Source organism: Meles meles, chromosome 15, assembly GCF_922984935.1.
Source record: "Meles meles chromosome 15, mMelMel3.1 paternal haplotype, whole genome shotgun sequence".
In the NCBI taxonomy this organism is placed as follows: Eukaryota; Metazoa; Chordata; class Mammalia; order Carnivora; family Mustelidae; genus Meles; species Meles meles.
Window position 1 is genome coordinate 70,402,518 of NC_060080.1, and position 13,710 is coordinate 70,416,227.

Below are 13,710 nucleotides of genomic sequence, written 5' to 3' on the forward strand. Positions count from 1 at the left end.
GAATATATACATAGTTCTTTGATTTTTAACGCAGTATCTCCTATTCTGTACAAGCTTCTTCAAAATAACATTCTCTAAATTATTGAGCTTTTCATAAACTTATGGTAACAGATTTCCCAGATATTATATTTCATAATCATACCGATACCCACCTGTAGTAGGTTAAGCCTCCAGACAATGGGAAAGAAAAAAACAAACAATAAAAAAAAGGTATACAAGATAATTTTTTCATACAGGATTACTCCAGCACTGTAGATATCTAGCACCCTTGCCCCATTCACTAATTTGATAAGCAATAAGATCCCATGCAAAATGCCTCAAAACTGTGAAATGCTGTTAGAGAATGAACGAGAACATAGGAGGCTGAAGGCAGTATAAGTCTATTGCAGCAACGCAAGCAATAAATATGGAGTTTATATTTACATAGTAGGTATGGGAAGAAGAAGAAGGAATGCAAGTAGTTGAGGAATCTTGATATTAATCATACATAAGCTTGTTCTGCCATGTAGAGACTTGGTGTTACCATAATGTTAGAAGGATTTTGTCTTATAGGTCCTTGTGTTCCCACTGTACTTCTCTAGCACACTACTAATCCTCACACGTCATGTACTAAGTGCTTCCTTATTTTATTTTTCCAGCTTAAGTTCACTTTTTCTTACCTCTTCCAAGTAATCACAGTTGATTTTCTTATCACACCCAAAGCCTTTCTTCTTCCCTTATTATTCCCCTTCAAATCACCACTGATTACAATGGTCAAATTCCCTAATTCTGGGGTTTTCTCTCTACTTATCCTCCTTAATCTGCTTGGAGAATCTGATGCTTCCACATTTTTAATCACTTCATTTCATAAAATTTTTCTCCTCTCATTTTTACTGTGACCCTTTCCTTTGATACGATTTCAATTATCAAGAGAATCTAAGAGATGCTGCTTTATTTCTTCGCTTCTCTTTTATATCTTCCCAATTTTTAAGTCCCCCGATTCTTATCATCTCCTTTTTTAAAATATTTATGTATTTATGTATTTATTTATTTAAGAGAGGGTCCTGAAGGAGGGGGGATGCAAGCAGGGAAAGGTGCAGGGGGGGAGAGAGAGAACCAGCTGAGCATAGAGCCCACTGCAGGCTTGCTGTCACAACCCTGAGATCATGACTTGACCTGAAATGAAGAGTCTGGCACTTAACTAACTGAGTCACCCACGTACCCAATTACCATCTCCTTTTTTTTTTTTTAAGATTTTATTTGTTTATTTGACAGAGAGAAAGAAAGAGAGATCACAAGTAGGCAGAGAGGCAGGCAGAGGAGGAGGGAGAAGCAGGGTCCCCACCGAGCAGAGAGCCCCATGCAGAGCTCGATCCCAGAACCCCGAGATCATGACCCGAGCCAAAGGCAGAGGCTTAACCCACTGAGTCACCCAGGCACTCCTATCATCTCCTTTTTATCATCATTTTTACTCAGATCATCTCACACCTCTTCCTCTTCTTTTCCTCCTATTCTCTTCCTTTTCCTTCTCTTCCCTCCTTCTTTTCCTTCTCTTCTACTCTTTCTCTTTATCCTCCCTCCCCTCCTCTTTTGTTGTCTATACTAAATTATAACCGCACTCACTTCTATATAGTTAAATTTCCTCATATTTATCACTGTGTCTTAACTCCAGCATTCATATACCTCTTTAACCATTGACACATTCACGGCCTAATAAGGCTGAACAAATTCTCTCCCTCAAAAAACTTCACTGGCCTCCTTCAGTTTTCTTAAAAACATCATCATTGTTAAAAGGCTCCAAAATAAAGTCAGAGTTCTTTTTACCCACTAGTGCCTACTTTCAAATGACATTTTAGATTTCTATATTCTAGTTTTACTTCTTTATTTTTCTAACTTGATTTTATTACATCATGCTTTGTATAGTATGATAAATTCTTACCTAATTTATCAGTTTCCAGAAATGCTTGATTCAAAGTCATTTTACTTCTACCCACTGAAATATATTAGGAAACCTCTTTACACAGAATTATTCAAGGCTCTCCACTGACAAATGAAAGGCAAGTTCTTATTGTGGTATTTAAGGTGTTTGTCCATGCAATCACTGAATTACTGCAGTTCAATTTATGTAAAATGCCATTGTGTTTCCTACTTGACCCAACAGGCAGTGTTCTGAAGGCAGAAAACATGTTGTTTACTTCAAAGCCCACTGATAAACAAGGTCCAGTCAGACTTAGAATGTAGTTAGTCTATTAAAGGGTCCTTGCTTCCAGAGAAGCTCTCCCCCAAGCACATTCTTCTCCTCCTTCTTCTTCTCCTCCTTCTGCTTCCCCATCATCATCATCATCATCATCATCTTTAGCTTATGAGTCACCAGAAAGAACTAAAAGCATGGGAAAATTAGCAAGGGGGTAGGGGGAACTCTTTACTTTCATCTCTACCTTTTCTTAATTGGTCTTCATTTGCAGTAGGATCCACTATTACTATTGCCAGCTAAGTAGCAACTGCAAATAGCAAATAGCAAGAAGCAGTATTGCACTGGTAGCTGTTGCAACACCTGACACCTGGGGTGATGTTAAAATGCAGACTCTGATTCAGCAGCTCTGCGGTGGGGCCTAGATGCAACATTTCAAACTTGTTCTCAAGTGATGCTAATCTACTAGTTTATAGAACACACTTTGTGTAACAAAGACCTATTGGAAGGCAGTGAGGTGGGGATGGAGACGAGATATACTTACAAAGTAAATGTAGAAAAGAGTAAAAAATTTTTAAAAATGGCTTCAATTTTGCCAGAATGCCAGTTAATCTGTTCTAGCTGGTTCACCATATGTGAATATAAAATCAATTAAGAGAAAGATTTCATCAAAAAATGAACTGTACCATTCTATTTCCACATACTTTGTAGATAATCTACATGTATTTATTGCCTCTTTTACTAGAGAAAAGTCATTGACAATCTCTTAGTATCTTCATAACTTTTAATAATTTGCTGTCATGAATTCTCCACTCTCCACATGGTTCCTGAGACTATTCTTTTATTCTTCACATATATGCTGCATATAATTTTAAGTTTTCATATTTTTTCTACTTTGACCTTTGTATTTTTGGCATCTCAAATTAACGGGGACATTGTCCACAAACATAAATAACCAAATGATGACAAATACAAATATGAAGGCATTATTTATTATCTGGGCTAGTGCCTAAATTCTAATTGCAAGTCAACTGGTTAAATAGGTGTGACTAAATGAGTAGACGAGTAATGTCTCTAACCACCCCTAATTTCAAACTCAAAACACAACTCTTATGACCAACTGGCCTCAAGTATGAAGTCATAAAAAACAAAAACAAAAGCAAAAACAAAAACAAAAACCTGGCTCTTAACTTCTTGTGTGAGGAAAGAAGAAACAAGTGTGAGAGATGTGACTGCTCTCCTTGCTTTGGAAGAGAATTCTAGAAAAGGCATCATAGTTGCAGGCAAAGTCTACTAATGAATTGTGGAGCTGCACACTAGCAATCAGAAACTTCTCACAGAGGTTAGGGATTGTATAGAAAGGGAATGGGAAAGGCAGACTTCCAGATTCCACTACCTCCCTCTCAAACTCGGGGTACTTCAGTAATAAAAACAGAAAAGAAACTAAATAAAAAACACTGAAGGAATTAAGTACTTCTAATTAAGTCAATGAAATCAAAATCATCAAATTCTCAAGGTATTTTTTTTCAAAGATTTTATTTATTCATTTGACAGAGAGAGAGATCACAAGTAGGCAGAGAAAGAGGAGGAAGCAGGCTCCCTGCGGAGCAGAGAGCCTGATGCAGGACTCGATCCCAGGACCCTGAGATCATGACCTGAGCTGAAGGCAGCGGCTTAACCCACTGAGCCACCCAGGCGCCCCTCAAGGTATTTTTTTTCATTATTGCATTGTACTGCATTTTAAAGTTATGCATACATTCTGTGGCTTGTCTAAAATAACCTAACAATATGTAATTTCCTTTGCTTATGTAAAAAGTCTTTTTTTTTTCATTTATTAATGTGGCATCATAACTCAGAAAAGAAGTTATAAGCACAGGGGCGCCTGGGTGGCTCAGTGGGCTAAAGCCTCTGCCTTCGGCTCAGGTCATGGTCTCAGGATCCTGGGATCAAGCCCCACATCGGGCTCTCTGCTCAGCAGGGAGCCTGCTTCCCCCTCTCTCTCTGCCTGCCTCTCTGCCTACTTGTAATCTCTTTCTCTGTCAAATAAATAAATAAAGTCTTAAAAATTTTTTTGAAAAAATAAAGAAGTTATAAGCACAGTAAATGGATATACCACAACACCTGCTCCAAACCTAATCATTGTTACGTTGTCACCATGCTAACAATGGCACACTACTTATCAGATTGTCCAGCACTGTAGTGTAAAGCAGACAGAGGCACAGTGGCCACATACAACATCTGTACTATGTTTGTAGAGAAGCCAATTTTATTGGAAGAAAGGCAATCTCTAATGAGGAATAAGAGACAAAATAGAAATTTGACATTCAGGCTTTTCTGAATCCATGAAAGGACATTTGTACACACACAGAGTCATAAACAAAGAATTTTTTATGGACTTGACAAGAGAATAACCGAGTAAGTATATTGTGTTTGGAATATATGCCTCTCTGAAGCATTCTTCTTATCACTCTCTAAGGACCATTAAACAACCAAACTGATACTAACTTGAACTCTAATCCTAGTCCCATAACACTGGGATACACGAGGAACCAATACCTTCCATTGTATTTCTTCCAATGAATCCCCACTTCCATCTCCAGAAACAGTGTTTCATCTGACCATGTCTATAAATAGCTAAGCAAAAGAGAGCTACAACATTCCCTGAGGAACAAAATAATCAATTTAAGATTATTGTTCACTATTTAGGAAATATATTTATGGGTGTCAGGAGAGCTTTCTGAGCCAGTTTTATGGTAGAAATGAGTCCTTGGATAATTTTATATTCCTTCACATGAATACCCAATATCTGGAATTAGTGATAACTTTAATGTTCAGTTAAAAATATATATGTATATGTATTTATATAGAAACAAACTTAACACTTTTTGAACAAGGAAATATACATGAGCTTTTTGGGGGGGGGTGTTTTTTGTTTTTGTTTTTGGAACCCAAAAAGGGAATATCTCCTAAGTTTGCTCATTTATATTCCATTGTAGAAAATGTTTGTCTATAAAAATGTTCTTTTTTTTTTTTTTATAAAAATGTTCTTAAACACACATACAGGCAAACATACACACACACATTCATACATACACACTAGCACATACACACACTGCTTAAGATCCAAAGACAGGAGGAGTTCAAGTTCACCCAAATCACCAGACTCGCTGCCTTCTTGAAAAATAGTTTGCAAAATAAATTATTTAAGTTCTATTTGCTTTAACTGTGACAAAATAGAATCATTATTCACAAATCTAAATGTGGGCCCAACATAGTTGGTACACTAAGTCATTTTCTCTTTTAAATTCTTCCGTTTTCTCTTTCTCCCACCTGTCTTCATCATTGTTTGTGCGTTTGAAGAGCCATGCTGTGAAACTAGGAAACACAATCTGAGGAAATTGTCCCTTCTAAAGAGAACCAATAGATTGATATTACTTTGTGTTGAAGACATGCTTGGGCCTTGTCCTTAGCATTTCAACTGCATACATTTAATTTTTCTCTGTGTGTCATGTCACTTCCAGAATTACTTTCATTTATACAGATGAGTAATATAAAAGTAAATTTCAAAAACTAATTCATCATGAGAATTAATGGGTGCTGGTGGGGCGGGTTATAATTCTCTGTATATACAGAAATTCTATGGGGTGGCTTAATGTAATTCAAACTTTGACTGATATGCTCTTAAACAGAAATGATATTAATTTCCAGGGACTTAAAATATGATAGCTCAAAGCAGCCATCCTTATGATAGGTATAAACCTCTTAAATGGACCGTTCTTTCCTAACAGGTGAGTGAGGTACCCTTTTCTTATGGAAGGTGTTAAAAATTTTTGAGTTCATTCACTTCTGTTTAAAAATATTCTTTCATATTATTTTATATGGACTAAATTTCAATGTTTATAGTTACAAACACAATTTAATCATCTCTCCTTGATATCCAGTTTATGCTGATTTCATTTCCCGTCTTCTTCAGGTTCTTCAAACATACATTTATAAAGCATTTCTTACATCCGTTGTGATGATAACTCATCATCTCTTAAATTGTTTTTTTCAATGGGTAAACTTGAATATTAGTTTTAACCTTTATTGCATTGCAAGTATCTGTTTAGCTTTTTAAAAAATTTTTATTTATTTATTCAACAGAGAGAGATCACAAGTAGGCAGAGAGGCAGGCAGCCAGCAGTGGGGGTGGGGGTGGGGGACAGGGGAGGATGCAGGCTCCCTGAGCAGAGAGCCCCATGCAGGGCTTGATCCCAGGACCTGGGATCATGATCTGAGCAAAGGCTTTAACCCACTGAGCCACCCAGGCACCCCAAATATCTGTTTAGCTTTTATCTTGATTTGGTGATGGGATTTTTTTTGGTAATTGACAGCAAAAACAAAGGCAACAAAGCAAAAGCAACAAGTGGGACTACATCAAACTAAAAAGATTCTGTACAGCAAGGGAAATCATCAATGAAATGAAAAGAGAACCTACTGAGTGGGAGAAAATATTTCCAAATTCTCTATCTGATATATCCAAACTATATAAAGAATCTATACAACTCAATAAAAATAACCAAACTGATTTTAAAATTGTCAGAGGAACTGCCTAGACAATTTTCCAGAGAAAACATGCAAATGGCCAACATGCAAATGAAAAGTGCACAACATCCCTAGTTACCAGGGTAATGCAAGCCAAAACCACAATGAGTTCTCACCTCACAACTAATAGAATGGTTGTTTGTTTATTTGTTTTTAAAGTAAGAGATAAATGTTGGCAAGGATGTGGAGAAAAGGAACTCTTGTGCCCTGTTGGGGGAAATATAAACTAGTACATCAACAGTGGAAAACAACTTGGGAGTTCCTCAAACAATTAAAAACAAAAACAAAAACAGAGGTATCATATGATCTAGCAATCTCACTTCTGGGTATGTATCCAAAGGAAATTCAAACCGGATATTGAAGAGTTATTTACATTCCCATATTCATTGCAACATTATTCACAATAGCCAAAATAGGGAAATAACCTGTGTCCATCAACGGATGAATGTGTAAAGAAGGTGTGTATATTGTAGTATTATTCAACCATGAGAAAGAAGTTCTTTCATTTATGACAACATGGATGGACTTTAAGGGCATTCTGCTAAGTGAAATAAGCCAGATTAAAAAAGACAAATAATGCACGGTATCCATTACATGTGGAATAAAAAATGAAGGAAGTCAAACTCTGAATCACAGAGTAAAAAAGTAGTTGCTGGTGGCTGGCGAAAAGGGGTGTTTTGGTAGAAATGCACTAGTTTTTAGGGATACAATGAATAGATCTGAGGATCCACTGTAAAACATGGCGACTAGAGTTGACAACACTATGTTCTGTAATTGAAATTTTCTAAAAGATGAGAAAAATTTTCTCACCCCCCCCAGAAAAAAAAAGGAAAAGAAAGAAAAAATAAATAAGTAATGGATGTATTAATTAACTGGATGGTGGAAGTCTTTTCACAATGTCTACATACATCAAATCACTATGATTTACACTTTAAATATCTTGGAATTTCATGTATCAATTATACTGTAAGAAAGCTGAAATTTACTACTACTACCACTACTAACTACTAACTACTACTACTACTACCATCACCACCACCACTACTACTACTAAGCAGGTCCAAAGTACCCTGGATTTCCTATAACCAATAAAAAAGTCAACTTACCTACGATAGTGAGCACTGTGAATTGTGTAAGACTGATGAATCACAGACCTGTACCCGAAACAAATAATACATTATATGCTAATTTTTAAAAAGTCAACATAACTGAACGGGTTTTTGTATCCTTAATCGGAAAGCGGAGCCATAAATTTGTGGAATGATGTTTTGTGGAGCCCAGTCAGAGGAAAAGTCTGACTTCTTGTCTTAGGAACACTTGCTGCCCAAGAACCATGGCTTTAAGAAATGAGCCAAATCCAATTCCTTATTTAGTCAAGGCCTACCAGTAAGAAGATCTCTGAGTCTTTCTCATACCTTTTGCCTCTCTTCAAAAAAGCCCTGATGAAAATTATACCCTCAGAGAGAGAGCTACTAGAAATGATTGCTTATAGTAGCCACAAAGCATAGTACTGGCTTTCCCGCTGACAAGGATAGCATTAACCTGGGTCACCCTGGATTTGAAACAAACACATACACAGGTGTGTGGAGAATCACATACTGACTGCACAAAATAGGGAAATTTCTTCTCTTCATGATTTCAGGAAAAAAAGGTCAAAGTGGTCACTTGAGACTGGGCCTTTTGTGATTTTTCTGTCTGATTAAAGTTAAAGTGGAGTGTCACTGGGCCAAGGAGCTTAAGGGCAAATGAGAAATTCACTGTGCATTGTTACAGAATAGAGCTAAATCCCATCTACAGGAAAGTGGTTTGAGTACTAATAGAAGAAACTTCAGCAGCAGCAAATATCTCATAAAATGCAGAATAATTTTTTTGAGTTGTCAAAGACTAGACAGTTTTCAATTACTTTTCTGTATATAAATCACATTTACGTGAAAGAGCAGGAAAGTGGGGAACAAGAATGAGAAGAAATTGCATTAATAAGGATCTTAGGGGATCCTATGACCCCATAAAGATAAGGATCAGAGCTGATTCTTTGACTTCAGACTAGTATTTGGTAGGGATGCTTGTTAATCTGCAGGATGTAATTGAAAGAGAAAAAGGGAAGAGGGAGGGAGGGAGGGAGATTTATTCCTTTAATATCATCCTTTTCCATGCCCTTGTTGAAACTGTGAATTTTAGGTAAACTGAATTACTTATAGATTCCAAACACACAATGATCTTTCTTCCCCTTTCTTTGTCCAAGCCAGTCCCTTCACCTATGACCTTCTTGTCTTTACACATTTTCATGAATATCTTTTTTCCTCCTTCAGAACCTAGCTCAGGAGGCACCTGGGTGGCTCAGATGATTAAGTATCTGCCTTCAGCTTAGCTCATGATCCCAGGGAGCCCCTACATTGGGTTACCAGCTCAGCGGGGAGTCTGCTTCTCCCTCTGTCTCTGCCTCTCTCTCCTGCTCAGGCAAGCACTCTCTTTCTCTCTAATGAATAAATAATAATAAAAAAACATGGATGGAACTAGAGCGTATCATGCTTAGTGAAATAAGTCAATCAGAGAAAGACAACTATCATATGATCTCCCTGATATGAGGACATGGAGAAGCAACATGGGGGGGTAGGGGGATAGGAGAAGAATAAATGAAACAAGATGGAATTGGGAGGGAGACAAACCATAAATGACTCTTAATCTCACAAAACAAACTAGGGGTTGCTGGGGGGAGGTGGGATTGGGAGGGGGGGAGGGGGCTATGGACATTGGGGAGGGTAAGTGCTATCGTGAGTGCTGTGAAGTGTGTAAACCTGGCGATTCACAGACCTGTACCCCTGGGGATAAAAATACATTATATGTTTATTAAAAAAAAAATAAAATTTGGAAGGGGAGGCGAACCATAAGAGACTATGGACTCTGAAAAACAACCTGAGGGTTTTGAAGGGTCAGGGATGGGAGGTTGGGGGAACAGGTGGTGGGTAATGGGGAGGGCACGTTTTGCATGGAGCACTGGGTGTTGTGTAAAAAGAATGAATACTGTTACGCTGAAAAAATAAATAAAATGGAAAAAAAAATCTAAAAAGTAAAGAAAAGAAAAAAGAAACCCAGCTCAGATATCTCTCTTCTTGAGAAAATCCCCCCTGATGCACAGATCATAAAATGCAGCAAACCAAAGAGAACCCCTTTGCATAGCAAGCATTTCAATATATTTTGTTTGTTTTATGTTTTATTCTGCTGGCTGCATAGGGATATCATCATAAATGTTATCAGCACCTATTACAGTGTCTGGTACATAACAGCGATCAATAATGATTTTGCTGATAAGCCTCATAATCATTCTTCTCATGACTAGAACCATCATCAGCTAGGGAGAAACATGGCAAAGAAGGTATGCTGATATCAGAACAAACCTATTACTAATAACAGTAAAACAATGTATCCGTAATATACCTCTAAAGGTGGATCCCTAAAATTATGTTTAACTCAAACACGATTAAATAGTACATTAATTTAAGCGGGAAGAAATGTAACTGAAGCCATGACCAACATTATTTTTCAGTACTAAAAAAATACTAGCTGATGAAACATAGGAGGCATTACATCCCTTCTAATTCAACAAACATTCAACAGAATCAAATGTCCCCAGCCCCCTTTCTCAGATCTAGATTTTACTATAAATGCAATCCTTCTCCTACCCTGGAACTCTCCTATTTCACTTGCAACCCAATTTACTTTATTTTATTTTAATTTTATTTAAATTGAATTGATTAACATATAGTATATTATTATAGTATATATATATACTATATATATATTATAGTATATATAGTACAGTTTCAGAGGTAGAATTCAGTTATTCATTAGTCTTATATATCACCCAGCACTCATTGCATCCCATGCCCTCCTTAATGTCCATCCTCCAGTTACCACATTATCCCATCTCCCTCCCATCTAGCAAGCCTCAGTTTGTTTCTCATCATTAAGATCTCCTATGGTTTGTCTCCCTCTCTGGTTTCATTTTGTTTTATCTTTCCCTCCCTTCCCCTACACTCCTTTGTTTTGTTTCTTAAATTCTACATGAGTGAAATCATATGATAATTGTCTTTCTCTGACTACCTTATTCCACTTAGCATAATACCCTCTAGTTCCATCCATGTCATTGCAAATGGCAAGATTTCACTTTTTTGATGGCTCAGCAATATTCCTGTGTGTGTGTGTGTGTGTGTGTGTGTGTGTGTGTGTGTGTGTATACCATATCTCCTTTATCCACTCGACTGTCAATGGACATCTGGGCTCTTTCCACAGTCTGTCTATTGTGGACACTGCTGCTATAAATATTGGGGTGCAGGTGCCCCCTTTGGATCCTACATTTGTATCTAGGGGGTAAATTCCTAGTAATGCAATTGCTGGGTAGTAGGGTAACTCTATTTTCAACTTTTTGAGAGGTCACCAAACTGTTTTCTAGAGTAGCTGCACCATTTGCATTCACAACAACAGGGTGAGATGGTTCCTCATTCTCCTCCTTCTCACCAAGTCATTTCCTGAATTGTTAAATTTTGCCATTCTGTCTGGTGTGAGGTAACATCTCATTGTGGTTTTGATTTGTATTTGCCTGATGCTCAGTGATTTTGAGCACTTTTTCATGTTTCTGTTGGCCATTTGTATGTCTTCTTTGCAGAAAAGTCTCTCCATGTCTTCTGCCCATTTCTTGACTGGGTTATTTACTCTTTGGGTGTTGAGTTTGATAAAGTCTTATAGATTTTGGATACTAAGCCTTTATGGATAAGCCATTTGCAAATATCTTCTCCCATTACAGAAGGTCTTTGGTTTTCTTGACTGTTTCCTTTGCTATGCAAAAGCTTTTTATCTTGATGAAGTCCCAATAGTTCATTTTTGCTTCTGTTTCCCTTGCCTTTGGAGACGTGTCTAGCAAGAATTTGCTGCCCAAGGTCAAGGAGGTTGCTGCCTGTGTTCTCCTCTAGGATTTTAATGGATTCCCATCTCACATTTTGAGACATTTTCATCCACTTTGAGCCCATTTTTTGTGTATAGTGTAAGAAAATGGTCCAGTTACATTCTTCTGCGTGTGGCTGTCCTATTTTCCCAACACCATTTGTTGAAGAGACTTTCTTTTTTCCATTGTATATCCTTTCCTCCTGCGTCAAGGATTAATGTACCATAAATTTGAGGATTCATTGCTGGGTTCTCTCTTCTGTTTCATTGATTTATGTGTCTGTTTTTGTGCCAACGCCATACTGTCTTGATAATCACAGCTTTGTAACAGAGTTTAAAGTCCGGGATTGTGATGCCACCAGCTTTGGTTTTCTTTCTAAACATTCCTTTGGCTATCTGGGGTCTTTTCTGGTGCCATACAAATTTTGGGATTATTTGTTCCAATTCTGTGAAAAATATTGATGGGATTCTGATAGGGATTGCACTGACTGTATAAGACGGCTCTAGGCAGCATAGATATTTTAACAGTATTTGTTCTTCTAATTCTTGAGTGTGGAATATTTTTCAATTTCTATGTGTCTTCCTCAATTTCTTCCATGAGTATTCTATAGTTTTCAGAGTATAGATCCTTTGCAACTTTGGTTAGTTTATTTCTAGGTATCTTATGGTTTTTGGTGCAATTATAAATGGGATCAATTCCTTAATTTCTCTTTCTTTGGTCTCAGTGTACAGACATCCAACTGAGTTCTGTGCATTGATTTTATATCCTGACACTTTGCTGAATTCCTGTATGAGTTCTAGCAATTTTAGAGTGAAGTCTTTTGGGTTTTCCACATAGAGTATCATGTACTCTGCAAGGAGTGAGAGTTTGACTTCCTTGCCAATTTGGATGCCTTTTACTTCTTTTTGTTGTGTCATTGCTGAGGCTAGGACTTCTAGTACTATGTTGAATAGCAGTGGTGATAGTGGACATCTCTGTGTTCCTGACCTTAGGGGAAAAGCTCTCAGTTTTTCCCCATTGAGAATGAAATTCAGTGTGGGCTTTTTATATGTGGCTCTTATGATACTGAGGTATGTTCCCTCTATGCCTACACTGTGAAGAGTTCTTGTCAAGAAAGGATGCTATACTGTGTCATTTTTTTTTTCTGTCTCTATTGAGAGGATCATATGGTTCTTGTCCTTTCATTTACTGACATAGAGTATCACACTGATTGATTTGCAGATGTTGAATCATCCTTGCAGCCCAGGAATAAATCCCTCTTGGTCGTGGTGAATAATTCTTTTAATGTAATACTGGATCCTACTGGCTAGTATCTTGGTGAGAATTTTTGCATCCATGTTCTTGAGGAATATTGGTCTGTATTCTCTTTTTTGGTGGGGTCTTTGTCTAGTTTTTACTCCCAGTCCAATTTTTAACTCTACTTCCTGATCTTTATTCCTCCCCAACTTTCATACCAAAGACCCTTCAAAATGACTATAACCCCTTACTAAAGGTATTGGACAGAAAATAATCAAAACAATGGAAAGCTTTATGTTTAAAGAACATCCAAATTATCAGTGAAGATTTTCTCAAAGTGTCTTGTGCCTTCAGAAATTTTAAAAGCTTCCATCTTAAAAAGTGGCATTCTTGGTGATGGGGTGCTCTTGCTTAAAAAGGTACATGTTTGGGGGCACGTGGGTGGCTCAGTTAGTTAAGCGTCTGCCTTCAGCTCATGTCATGATCCCAGAGTCCTGGAATCAAGCCCCGAATCTGGCTCCCTGATCAGGAGGGAGTCTGGTTCTCCTTCTCCTTCTTCCCCTACCCCTGCTCATGCTCGCTCTCTCACTCACTCTCAAATAAATAAATAAAATCTAAAAAAAGAGTTATATGCTGGACACATATAAAATACAAAGAGAAAGGAGTGCTTGGGTGTCTCAGTCAGTTAAGCATCCAACTCTTGATTTCAGCTCAGGTCATGATCTCAGTGTTGTGAGATCCAGCCCCACATAGGGCTCTGTGCTTAAGAGTCTCTCACTCC